Genomic DNA, 14,690 nt, shown 5'->3' with positions numbered 1-14,690 from the left:
TTTTCTAACATTAGTTTGCATGCTGAGAGAAATATAGTATCCTTCATGACCTGAAGATCAATTGCATTATGTTTGATTGCACCAAAAGTTATGCTATCGGGGGCCATCTGTTTTTAAGTCTGGGAAGGGGTAGTGGGGAGGGAGGGGCAGTGGGCAAATAGAAAAAAACATTAAAATTGGAAGAGAAAAAAAGAAAAGTACAGAAGGGAGGATGATAGTGGAGGAGTGTGGTAGGGAACGTGGGGGGGGGGGGGTGCTTGGAGGGAGTGGGAAAAGAAGCGAAGGTTGGGATGGTAAGTTGGGGAGGAAAAAATGACCGTTTTTACAGCCATTTTTCCCTGCTGTGCAGGGTTTTGGCTTTTTCTTGAGGCAATGTTTTATGGTCGGATGCCCTTCCTGACGCCAACCCTGGTCGCCTCTTACGACACACAGGGATATGGTACACCTATTCTTACCGGGGCATACACCGGGACCAGTACACTGGCACTCATTTCGCTGACCTCAGAAGGATGACAGGCTGAGTCAACCCCCTGGTGTTAATTAAGCAGCCAACGGGGCTTGAACTCAGGACCCTGGGATCCCAAGCCACCACCCTAACCACTAAGCCAACACCAGGCTTTAAGTTGGGGAGGAAATGGAAAGGAATTGTATTAATAAATAGATGTTCCTTTAAATGAACACACTGCATATGAACATTAATAAAATACATGTCAGTGAATTGGCCGCGCATGTAATGGAAATACCCATTCCAACATTTATGGCTTTCGAGGATATCTTTTATTCAGTATGGTGGAATGTTTGAGCCTCACCAGGATACACTCCAGTTTCTATTCCTCTCCACCTCCTTTGCCTTTCCCCCTCGTTTTCTTTACACACACACACACACACACACACACACACACACACACACACACACACACACACACACACACACACACACACACACACACACACACACACACACACACACTTTGATAGCTCCCTTATGTGAGAGTTATGCTTTCATTCTCAAAAACAACAGGTGTTTTATCCTGAATTGTTGATTGACGATTTGTCCAACTCTCTTAATTTTGAAAAACACCATGAGGTTCTTCGGCTTGCTGTTACATTTTTACTTTTGGTGTGTGTGTGTGTGTGTGTGTGTGTGTGTGTGTGTGTGTGTGTGTGTGTGTGTGTGTGTGTGTGTGTGTGTGTGTTGGTTGTTATCTCCATTTGCAGGTTTCAGAAGGTGTAACGAAGAAATAGGGTTTGCAATTTACATCTATAAAATGGTGGACATGTTGACCTTCCTCAACCCCTACACAGTACTATCCTCAAGCCTCTTTCCTCACCTCTCCATCTTGTTTCCATTTTATCCCCAATCCTCACAACCCTCCCTCACCTTTTTCTCTCTCCAATCCTTCCCACTTGTCTTTTTCCAATTTCAATTATCTTAACTCAGCCTTCCCTACCCAAGGCATCCTTAATAAATAGATGACCTCTATAAAGGTCATCCATGCACCTTAAACCAAATAATAATTCGGAACAAGCATCACAATCATTGCTCGATGTAAGCTGACAAGTGCTTTGTCCTTCAACCTTTGGATCCTCGGCATTGTGAGATTTATGCCTCAGATGCTTGTATTACAATCACGGCATTTTTGTCCCGCAGGAACTTAGGCTTAATGGAATTTAAAATTGGCCCCAAAGGTGCTACGTTGCATCAAATGTTTATTTTTATTTTTTTTGAACAGTGATTCAAGCAAGGCTGATTAATTTGGTACAGGGAAAGAATCTTCAACAACATCAATGTACTTTTTCATGAAATGCAATGTAAACAGTGGACAAATTAACACCGTCCCAGCCATGATGAGGTCTGTGGCTCAGATGTGAATCTTAACAGAGGCCAACCAAATGAATGCTGAAAAAGAGTATAGATAGAAAGTATTACAAATCTCTGTGGTGGCCTTTAAATGTTAATGATGCTGCATGAAGCAACCACAACTTTAATCAATAAAGTATTTTCCATTTTTGCAGGGATTGAGAAATATTATGGTTGCAATTTATTATTTAGAAGCAAATAGCACCCATCGCTTCGCTGATGGGAATACTGAAGAGGAGAGGGAGAAAAAGAGGGAGAAAGGTGGGGGAGAGAGTGGGAAGAGAGGAGAGAGGAGGGAGGGGAGCGAGGAGGGGTGGGGGAGCGAAGAGAAGTGAGGGAAGGGAAGGCAGATGTGCGGTAGAGCGTTAATTACCACCCGGACAAGTCCAGAGACAAACACTGCCCGGACGCCTCTGGAGCCAAGCTGATCGGAGACAAACACCACTTGGATATGTCCAGAGATAGAGTGAGGGAGGTGTGGGAGGAAGATGCTGCACTGTATTGGGAGGAGGTAGAGCAAGGATGCGATATATATATATATATATATGTAGAGAGAGAGAGAGAGAGAGAGAGAGAGAGAGAGAGAGAGAGAGAGAGAGAGAGAGAGAGAGAGAGAGAGAGAGAGAGAGAGAGAGAGAGAGAGAGAGAGAGAGAGAGAGAGAGAGAGAGAGAGAGAGAGAGAGAGAGAGAGAGAGAGAGAGAGAGAGAGAGAGAGAGAGAGAGAGAGAGAGAGAGAGAGAGAGAGAGAGAGAGAGAGAGAGAGAGAGAGAGAGAGAAATATATGCTTTATGAACAACACAAACACACACACACACACACACACACACACACACACACACACACACACACACACACACACACACACACACACGGTTGAGATCGGCAACAACCTAAAAACCATTCATAGCTTTCACCAAAAAACAATGTTGCATTTATAGAGACATTTCAAGGATATGTTCACAAACATTAATCTTTATAAACAGCTGCATGTGATGGGTGGGAAAAAAAAATTTGGCTCAGTAATTTAGAAAACACGTTAATACAGCAAACCACTCGGAAATCGGGTGTTATTTCACAACTCACTCAGGGTGATGGAGCATGAACCAATTGCTCAGGGTGATTGAGCACGAACCACTTGTCAGGGTGCTGGAGCACGAAGCACTCACACAGGGTGATGTAGCAAGAACCATTCACTTTGGGCGACGAGGCACGAACCACTTGCTCGAAATTATGTGGTGGGCAAAAGCGTCCGCAGTGATTGAACTATTTGCTCACATGGACGTAGCGCGGTACCACAATTGACTGTAAGGCGTTCGGCAAGTGGCTTAAGCACTCATGCAAGCATTCCAATGAAATGGTTGATAAGGAACAGTTGGCCAGGCTGTCGCTGCATATCATATAGGATCCCTTTACCTTTCAAGCCGGTCTTCACCGCACATGCAGCAGTTAATGAAATAAATGAATTCGTTCAAATAATGACTTTATCCACAAAAAAATTGCAGCTTAATGCAGAACAACTCTGGAGACAATCACAAAGTTAAATCGCCATGAAATAAACATTGCAGATAATCCATCATCTTGCCTGCTCATCCATGCACGCATCATGTGGTACATCGTTTTTTACATATATATATATATATATATATATATATATATATATATATATATATATATATATATATATATATATATATATAACACAAACGTTATAACTTTTTTTTTAAACATCCGTTTTTTTTTACCAGATTTGCTTTGATTCCCTGTTGAGCACCTCACAAACCTACGAAAATATAGACACAGATCTGGCAGACGCAATGGATAGGCAGTCCCTCTGGAGACAGGGAGTGAGGTTGAGCAGTGAATCATATAGCTCAATGAAGCTGGTTAATTTTGGCACATTCCTAAATTTTATGTTCACTCAATATAATTCTCCAAGCAATAGAAAAAGATAAGTTTAATGCTTTGGAAATTTCACATTTTCTTGTGTATCTATGGAGGAGAGAACATAGCCTTGCTTGCTTAAAGTAAATAGGTATATCGGATTAGTTAGAAGACTCGTTATATCTTTAAATTATGAGATTTCACAACAGGTTTCAACACTTCTTTGGTCCGCACGATATCCAATCCCCAAAACCGAAATAATATTTCGATGATATACTTTAATTAGTCTGTGAGAGTAGAACGGGGTAAATTGTATCATATAATGCATGAAATCGCTCCAGGCTCCTAATTTGAAAACTATAGTACTTACAAAAGTGATGTATACAGAGATTCATAGCTATGATGAACAGGAATTTGATAATATGAGTGAGGAAAGTGAAAAAATAACCTTGTCGTTAAGAAATCGTTGTGGCCTGTTCCAAGTCAAAGCATGGTCGAGCAGGCCAAAAAACATGGCTGCTTCAGACCCCAGCGAGGTTATCCAGGAAATGCCTTTGGACCCCAGACAGCGAGGTGGCCAAGGATCGCCTGATGAAGGATATAATTAAATAAGGCTGTTAATTATCTGCAAAAGGGAGCACCAGAGCAGCGCGTTGCTGCATCCAATTTCCGCCGGTACTCCAGGGGCCTTCTTTTGGCCATCCCCAGGCAAATGCTTGGCCCATCCCCATCTACTTAAGATGCTGATCAACGTTCTGCAACTATGAGGCATGTGGTCAGCCCATCGGCCTCCTCCACTCATGAGGCTCCCTCGCTGAGAGAATCTGGTGAGCAGGATCAGCGTGAAGAAAACGAGCCACATGTCCGTACAGCTGCAGCTGACCCTCATGGACTATGCAGGTAACAAATCTCCTTTGAGTCTCTTTAGGCATCTGCTCATTGGACACAAAGTCTGACCAGTGATAGCCAAGGATTCTCCGAAGAGACCTGGTACCAAAGGAATTAAGTGTCTGTCTCAGATCCCTGGTTAGATTCCAAGTCTCACATCCATAAAGCAAGACTGGAAGCATGAAGGACCGGAAGACTCGGAGTTTCGTCCCCCTGCACAGGTACTGACACCACAACACTCCATGATCCAGTGAATCCATGACTCCCCAGGCCCAACCCAGATGTTTACTGACCTCTGGCTCACAGTCAGCTGAGACATGAATATCCCTGCCAAGGAAAGTGAATCTCTCTACGACCTCAACATCCTCAACACAAACAGGTACAGAAAAGATGGCAGCATCAAAGATGTCATTGAAAGCCTGCGTATTAGAAAGGAAACCCGTAATCCCAGTGGCTCCAACTCCTCATCCAGCACCTTGAGGGCCCCCAAAAGGATATCCAGAGTTTCTGCAAAGATGACTGCATCATCTGCGAAATCAAGCTCGGAGATCTTGACATTCCCAAATTATGCACGGCAGCTTGATCTTTTCGACATCCTCCCCAGAATCCAGTCCATACCAGCGCTGAAAAGTGTGGGGGCCAACACACACCCCTGATGAACTCCAGTCACAAATGTAAACTCGAGAGGGAGCACTCGGGAGAGTGCAAAACCTCCGCCACCAATACTGCTGGGTCACTCAAGTGAACCTTATATCTTATTCATTAAATATGTTAACAGTGCTGACAGAGTTATAGTTCTTTTCTCCAACATTTTTTTTTGGGGGGGGGGTTGGAAATCACTTAAAACATGTAGAAATGCAAAAAAAAAAATTTTTTTTCTCTAACAATTTTTTTTTGGGAGGGTGGGGGGACAAAGTCCAAAATCTAATGGCATGATCCTTGGACCATACCTAACCCCCCACCAAGTTTCGTCGAAATCAGTCGAGGAGTTTTTCCGTAATACTGTTCACAAACAAACAAACAGAAAGGGGTGAAAACAGTAACTTCCGATCTTCGATGGCGGAGGTTAATAAATCAGAGATGGTATCACCACATATCACAGCACTCTCAGTGCCAGAGTAAAGTTAAGACATCAGATTCATCAGTTTTGGTGGCACCCCACAAAGACCAAGATTATTCCAGAGGGCATCCCGATTCACTGAATCTAATGCTTTTCAGAAATCAACATCGGCTGCAAGCAGTCCCTGCTGAAACTCGTCTGTGTTTGGTGAGGACCCGAAGGGCAAGGATACAATCAATAGTTGACCTTTTTGGTGTAAAGCCTGACTGCTCTGGGCGCTGGTGCTCAAGCAAATGGTGGTGAACCCAATCAAGAATTATCCAAGCAAAGACTTTGCTCGGCACTGAGAGCAGTGTCAACAATCGGTAGTTGTTGCAGTCCTGGCGATCACCCATCCCTTTCCAAAGAGGGACAACAAAGCCCCTCCTCCAGTCAGTTGGGATGATGCCTGTGTTCCTGGCAGAGCACAGAACTGCATGCAATGGCATGAGTGCAGCAATTCCACCAGTCTTAAGAAGTTCAGCATCGGTGCCACAGATCCCCAGAGCTTCACTCAATTTAACCAGTTCACCACAGCCTGTGTTTCCACAAACGAAGTTGGATCACAGTTGATTGGAGGTTCAGAAACAGGGATTGTAACACCCCTGACATCCAACTCAACAGCTGGGGGATCAGCCTGGTACAACCGCTCAAAGTAACCATCCCAGCGGGCCTTCACTTCGGACTCTTCTGTCAAGAGCACACCACCCTCCGCTTTAACTGCAGTTGACCGAGGGACGGGCTTGAAAGAATGCAATGCGCGAATTCCCCTGTAACCTGGATGAGAATCACTTGACCAACATTGATGCTGTACCCCCTCACAGATTCCTCGCACATAGAACTCCTTGTCCACCCTCCGCATACATACAGTTTACGCCTCAACTCCCTGAACAGCTCAGCTCTGCTATTAAGCCTGGCCCTGCAACTCTGGTCATGGTATCCAGTGTCCCTTGAGAGACAAAATTCTTCTTCACCCTCCAGTGAGTTCCAAGACATCCACCGGCAACATCAAGGATGCCATTCTTGAAAGCACTCCACAACTCTTCAGGATTCCCTCCAAGCACCCAGACCCCCAAATCCCTACTCAGCCTGTTCGCAAACTCCTCAGCTACGCTCTCATCCTTGAGCTTGCCAACATCCAGCCTAGGCTGGGATGGTACCATTCTCCCAGATTTAAGCTGCAACTTCAGAGTTGCTACCACAAGCCGGTGGTCAGTAATGAGGAACTGAGCACTCCGGTAGACCCTGCAGTTCTGGATCATCCTCCAGCGACCATAAACGAGGACATGGCCAATCTCCTTTGCCACACCGCCAGCGTTGGAATACCAAGTCCAGCAATGAGATTGTGGGTGCTGAAACCATGAACCAGCCACCCTAAGTCCATGATCTATTGCAAAGTCAAGGACCTTAGTGCTATTCTGGTTCACCATTCCAGACCCATGGGGACCAACACACGTCTCATAACCATCCGTATCATTTCCAGTCGATGCATTGAAATCCCCCAAGACTAGAAGTGTATCTCATCTGAGGCACTGATCAACCACAGACTCGAGCGTGGCATAGAATGCATCATTCACGGTTGGATGACTCGCCTCAGTCGGAGCGTAAACAGAGACCAGGGAAATGACACCCAAAGAGTGACTAATCCTTCATCTCGTAATATGCCTGTTGACCGGTGTTACCTCAATTATCATTGGAGTCAACTTATTGAACACAGCTGCAGCAACTCTTTGGGCATGGTAACCATCAGGATGACCAGACCAATAGTAGGTGTAACCACCCGCAATGATATTGTCACTATCTGGTCTCTGAACCTCAGCGAGTGCTGCAATACCGATGTTCAAATGCTCGAGCTCAGATGATAACAGAGACAGGTGATCATCCTCTTTTAGGGATGGGACATTCCAGGCACCCACCCGAAGGGACCACCTCAGGTTAACCCAAGGAGTCCGCCGTCTGGTGGATGACACCTCAGCACCACTCCGACACACACCACTGCAATCTGACCTGGGAAGGTTACCCCAGGTCAGATTGCAGTGGTGTTTTTTTTCCTCCTATCATCAAAGAGTGGGGGTCTTGAAGGCTTTGCCCCAATCCCATCATCCTGTGAGCTGCCCTGTGAATGGCAGCTGCACAGGAGGTACTCCCACAAAGTATTCCATCCACACAAACCTGACAATATTCATGTGGTGTTTGACGGACATGCTATTTTTTGTGATGTCTCGCTAAATAAGGCACTACTTCCTGGTTGAGACCTGGTCCATAGTCTTCGTGGAGTATTATCACTCTTCAGCCAGGAACCCTTCACCATCATAGCCAATGTAGAGCAATTGTTTCATTGTTTCTATGTGTGTGAGGAACACCAAGACTTTCCAAGATCTCCCTGGGATTCCGAAATACCCATGAAACCCACTTTGCCTGCTTTAGAGTTGGTTAATGATCCAGAGTTTCTTTCCATTGCTACATTGGCTACCTCGCTTGAACATTCATTGGGACGACAACGTTTCACACGCTCGTCAGAGTGGAATTTCAAGCCAATGCCTCTTCCTGCGCTATCAGGTGATTTTGGTCATCCTGCAGCTATCTTTGGATATCATTGGTGTCGTGTACAGCATTTGGCAAATACCTTCTGGTCACAATGACACGAAGAATGTCTTCTGACCCCGCAGTCCCATACATGGTGGAAAGTCAAGAAACGCAACCTTTGCATCAGTGATATAGTTCTGCTAAAGGTGGATGTTCACAGGATTGATTGGTCCTATTGCATGATTGAGCCCAGCGCAGATGGTTGGGTTCGAAAAGTGCGAATCCACATCATGAAGGACAGCAAACCCCATATCTACCCGCGACCCATAACTGAGGTCATACTGTTTATACCAGCAATTGTGAATTTCATATTCTCATATTATTTTCCACTATGTCCCTATCCGTTAGCCATTGTCTGGTGCATAAATTTAGTGACTGTATATGATGTATTATGAGGTCAGTTTATTTCATTTTTGACAAATGTTCAACAACACTTTGATGATATTTCAAGCCAAGATGGCTACCCTGGTTCTCGTGTTCACACAATTCTCTTTGCTCAATAAATTGCTGTTGTGGTTTATATAAAAACCAGGTGAGGAGTGTGATTTAACAAAGTTTGAATGTAAAATGTATATTATGTTCCATGCATGTCTTGCTTCATGCATATTTATTCTCTGCCCATGTGTTGCATCATCTCTGCTGCAGAGGGCAAGTACACTCTTCCATTGTATGGCAGGACATATGCATGTATCTGGAAAGGGCATGGTTTTTTATTGACGCATTTGTCGTATTTCAAATTAAAGAAAAGGTGATTTGAAACTCTACAAATGTTGGTTAGACTGCCTGGAGCATTCTTATTCGCGAAGCAGGACACGTAGGCCGTTCCAGGATAGCAACTGCTGCTAAGGTCAATTCCGCAGTTTAAATTTTGAAATTTGGCTCAGGTTCAGAGATTCTAGAGATTATCACATGTGTGGAAATGAAATAAAGCCACGATGAACACTGGCGTCTCCAGGCATTTATAAGCATTGGGGTGTATACGGTGATTCGTAGGTATGATAATCAGGCATTCAATGATACGAGTGAGGAAAGTGAAGAAAAAAAAACATTGAGCGCTTTAGCGTTAAGAAACCATTGCGGTCTGTTCCAATTCAAGGCATTGTTGAGCAGGCCGAACAAAATGGCGAATTAAGACCCCAGCAAGCTGACAGAGGGCTGACTCAGGAGCTGACCAAGGATATAATTAAATAAGGCTTCTTCAAATTATCTTCAAAAGGGGTGTTTTATTTAAGCCAAATACCCAATTTTCATTCCTGTACTCCCTTAGAGTTCCCTCAGTATGCATACAAAGATTCAGGCTGCTTGGTTTCATGGACTTGGAGTTATGGAGGACACACATACACACACACTCACAGACGTTTATTAGGATAGATTTTATTTTTAAACACCATGGAAGCGTTTCTTCTGTCTCCTCACAATGGCAAATGCCCACACAACGGTTGGTCCCAATGACCCATTATTATACACTAAATGTCGATGTGATTATCTTACCCACTGTTTGTGAGCACTTTTGCCCCTCCTGAACCCTGACTGTGGATTAAAAATAACTGAAAGCTTCGATAAAGTTTCTTAATCATGTAAATAGACACCCTATTTGTGACGGACTGTTTTGGTACATTTAGGGGCAGTATGGTAGCTTATGTACTGTGTGATTGAACTGGGTATGATTCCCAACATGGACGGAATTAATTAAAAAATGCCATTCTGAAGCTGTGTGAGAGAAGGGCCCCTTCTACCTCCCTCCCTCCCTCGCCACCCCCCTTTCCCCACTCTCATATGAGGATGCAAACCGACTGTCCTGCCAGCGTGTCTTTTGTGGACATTGAAAAATCCCAGTCTCCCTTAAAATGACTATAGCCATCCCCTTAATCCTACTCCCACCCTCTGCATATGTTCCCTGTAATCATCATTTTAAATTTTTATCCCCCCATATAACCTGTCCCCTATGATCATTTTATTTCCCCCCCCCCCATATAACCTGTCCCCTATGATCATTTTATTTCCCCCCCCCCCCCATATAACCTGTTCCCTATAATCATTTTATTTCTGTCCCCTCAAAATCTCTTTTCACCTTTCTACCTCCTACACTTACGCTGTCACACCATCACTTGATTTCATTCCTTGCATTTTATTCTTGAGGGTAAAACCTGCAGTGCGAGCGACAAAGCATACCTTGTCAGGCTGCCTGATATAACTGATTCCTATGACTTCAGTCGATGTTGCGAAAGCTGCACTCTCTGAGTGATACCCACAGGATATATTTTATTGCATCCTGTGTGCCATTTTAATCGCATTGTTTTTCTGCGCCTCGTCTTTGGGGAGATCTATGATGATGGGTTCTAGGCACTGCTGTTGGAATCAAGTTTAATTGGGCTTCAGGCAAGCTGTGGCTCTTCCAGGGCAAGGGACACTGATCGGATGGAACGAGCTGTGAGGCACCATGGTCTGCACAATGGCGATTTACCATTCTCACACTCGATATAGATATACCCACTCAAAATAGATACCCACTCGAGATAAATACCGATTCGAGAGAGATACTCACACAAGATAAATACCCACTCGAGATGAATACCCACTCGAGACAGATATACCCACTCGAAATAGATACCCATTCAAGACGGATATACCCACTCGAGATAAATACCCATTCGAGATAGATACTCGCACAAGATGAATACCCACTCGAGATGACTACCCACTGTAGACAGATATACCCACTCAAAATAGATATACCCACTCAAAATAGATACCCACTCGAGACAGATACCCACTCAAAATAGATACCCACTCAAAATGAATACCCACTCAAGACAGATATACCCACTCAAGACAGATATACCTACTCAAAATAGATACCCACTCGAGATGAATACCAACTGTAGACAGATAAACCCACTCAAAATAGATACCCACTCGATTCAAAATAGATAGATTCCCATGCGAGATACCCAGTTATATTTTCCCTCTTTGTGCCCTTAAATGGTTTGTGGCGTCATGAATGAAGCTTGTATGGACGGAAATCAGTCAATCGACGAGAGTAATGGAGTATTACCGACACTGAATGATTACACGATTAGTATCTGTCACGTGCGGTTCGTACATGAATCACCACGCATTGCTACAAGATGCACACATGAAATGTACATGAATAATCTATGTTTATAAAGCCACAAAGATAGGATCACGGCGAATATTAACAATGATGACACAACGCCGAGCAGTATTTAGAATGGGATTAAAAAAAAATATATATATATATGTTTTACAGACATGTTTTATATATTTATATATATATATATATATATATATATGTTTTACAAAGGCCATGGAGCACGATAGGAGTTGTAGGCCTTGGCGCTGCTGTTGGAATCAAGTTTAATTGGGCTTCAGGCAAGCATTTCATACCAGGATGTGAATCAATGCTCTGCAGACATTCATTGTTCCTCGGGAAACGAATACGTCATAATGCGCAAATGCCAGTCGGTGAACGGTAGAGATCACTGGCATTGCACCGGGAGGTCGAGGACCGTTCATATCGTGTGAGGGGGAGGAGTTAGTGCGGCACGAAATCAAATACGCTATTGACTCATAGTCTAGTTAAACACTACCGAAAACATTTATCTTCAAAAGCCGACAATATTCGATTTCATTTCTCTCATTCACCAGAAATACATTTTTATTTCACAAAATATTACTGGTTGTTTGAGCCATGTTCAAAAATGAAGGCAGCACCGACTAAATAAAACCAATCGCCTAAATACCTGCTGGGATGTGACAACCGATTGGTGGTACCTTCATGTTTAAAGTACGTTCTTTAGAGTTTTATCCACATCTCACTAACTTATACACCGATCTATTGGTATCCATGTTTCATTGCGACCGATAATTACTTGGCTGGATCTATTTGGCTGCACGGTACCATTTCGAAAGTCTACCCTTGAGGATATCCCGTGGGATCATTGATGGTAGATGCCATCGATCGAGAGCTACATTTGCACTCCTCTAACGGAGTCGGTGTGCTCTGTGATGCATCGCCATCTGCTGGCAATTGTTTTATGGTGCACTGTGTGGGAGCGCACCACTGAGCACTGGACCGTTGAGCTGCTACCACCGTGTTGCTCCAAAGGCATCAAGCGAGATGTGGCTCTAAGAGAGCTCGGCGTTGTTCTTCTTCTTGTGAAGACAAAACCTTTCGGATTTGGCTCTTTTATATACGGGATCTGGATCTCCTTAAATACTAAACACCTGTACACATCCTCGCATTGAGGGTGCCTTTTGAATGCGTCTATCATCAACTTTTAAATATATTCGGACATTTGCTTTAAAGTTTCGAAAAGTTCACGTTACTATTTAAAGATTATTCCATTTAATGTGTATAGTAGTTATTTCGTAAATACACTCTTTTCTCGACATGAACAACGATCGTCCAGGACGGGTCTCGCTATTGGCTCCGTCAAGGCACGTGACGAAATATCGGAAGTTTTTTTTTTCCTCTCTTCTTATTATTCTTTTTCTGGTGAAGACAAAACCTTTAGGATGCAGCTCTTGGACACATTTGTCCTTGTTTTTTATAGGCCATGGGCCAGATGGGTGATCATTACCATCTCGGGTGGCAAAGGTTGACTGTACTTTTTGGAAAGATCTTTGTCTGGGCCAACTTTTTGGGTATGATTGCCACTCCAAATCGGTAGCTTCATTGTAGTTTTTTGGGGAAAAAGGCATTTTTGGGGTAAAATCGTGTTTTTTGAAATTTCAACTGTAGAAAAAATATCTGCGACAAAACAACATATTTGAGACTTGGAATAAATAGCTATGTAAAATACAACCATTTTTGGTGTGCTTTGTGTTGGGTTTCAATCATCGGTTACCATGGCAACAACCATTTTAGGGTAAAAAAAACAAAAACATGGTTTTTGATAGTGAAACTTTAAAAATTCATATCTCAGAAATGAAAAATGATTTTTGAACCATTTAAACGATTAAACATCCCGATGCATCAGGGCAGTTTGTAAATTCCATAGTATGAGGATAGGTTTAAGATAAATATATCGTTTTAGGGTAAAAACATCACATTTTGAATTGCATTTCTTGCTAATCTGACAGAAAACCCCGTTTTTTGAGATAAGAGGACTGTTTTTATTTTATCAACTTCACAGAGTATTCAAAGTCTACATGTATTTATATATCACTTTACATGTACTAGTATAGGTTGTACGAGTTACCTAGTTCAAATAGATTGGCGTTGCCATGGAAACGATCAATTTTGTGGGTAAACACGTTTGATGGTAAAAGTTGAAATATTCATCGCTTGCAAGTGAAATAATATTTTTTCAGAGATATGGAGGCTAAAACCACCCTGATGCACACAGAAAGTTGTTTATTTCAATGTATAGGGCAGGTTGTCAACAAACTATCTCGTTTTAGGGTGAAACCATCAACTATTCAATTGCATTCCTCGATAGGATTGTCAAAGCAGAGATTTTGAGAAGTCTTTGCTTTTAAAGATTTTTCAATCGTACCATATATCAAAAGTCCATTTTGGCTAACAATTTATATGAATTCTCTCTTATGGCAATCAATAAGTTGAACTGGACTGACGTTTCCATGGCAACAGTAATTTTGTGGAGAAACCATTGTGAAGTGTATTTAAATATTACAGGGTTTTTACATCTTTTTATCTTTTCAGGTGACTGACTGATCATGGAAGAGTCATTGCCTCCCCCAATGCGACCACGTACCGACTGTGTTATCCATTGCACTGATGACGACACTGATCTTGTGTCACCAATATATTTCGGTTCATGGATAACTCTGTTAAAGGCTGCAGAGATTCGAGGTCATGGAGAAACATTATCTGCTGCAAAAGGTTTATCCGAAGGAGAGATTGCGCCAGTGAAATATCATCGCAGGTGCCGTTCTGTGTTTACCAACAAAAAGGACCTCAATAGACTAACACGTGAGAAAACAGACATACACGAGCAACCCAGCCGACATGGGACACCTAGGCAAGGGGCTGTCTCATCTCGCGTGTACGAGGCAAAGTGCATATTTTGTGATAAAGTCGCAAAATATTTGAAAGGACAGCGTTCTAAGGAAACCCTTGTGCAGTGTAAACAGCTGCGAGTGGACACAGCTGTCAGACAAGCTGCTGTGTGAAAAATGGACAATAAGATTATTAGCATAGTCAGTCGAGAGATTGTTGCAGCTGAAGCACATTACCATAGGTCCTGCTACCGGCAGTATACAAAGGCATCGACTACCTCGGACAGTGGAATTGCCGCAACCAGTAAGGCATCAGCAGAAACTCTCTATGAATCAGCTGAAACTACCGCTTACAAAGAGTTATTTGACTTCATCAGGAACGAAATATTT

General features: G+C 43.1%; 1 long non-coding RNA gene across 1 annotated transcript in view; it reads right to left on the bottom strand.

The window, feature by feature from the left end:
• Nucleotides 1-1,701: 1,701 nt before the first annotated feature.
• The window catches only part of LOC147010828 (uncharacterized), a 42,720-nt gene continuing 29,731 nt past the window's right edge, over nucleotides 1,702-14,690 (bottom strand). Inside the window, exon 4 of the long non-coding RNA XR_015052469.1 lies at nucleotides 1,702-1,900. This is a non-coding gene — a long non-coding RNA (uncharacterized LOC147010828). The remainder of the gene's footprint in view (nucleotides 1,901-14,690) is intronic.

The sequence above is a fragment of the Eptatretus burgeri genome, chromosome 16 (assembly GCF_056783735.1).
Source record: "Eptatretus burgeri isolate ZD-2024b chromosome 16, Ebu_testis_v1, whole genome shotgun sequence".
In the NCBI taxonomy this organism is placed as follows: Eukaryota; Metazoa; Chordata; class Myxini; order Myxiniformes; family Myxinidae; genus Eptatretus; species Eptatretus burgeri.
The sequence above is the reverse complement of the archived record's forward strand: the minus strand, read 5'-3'. Positions and strand labels throughout refer to the sequence as shown.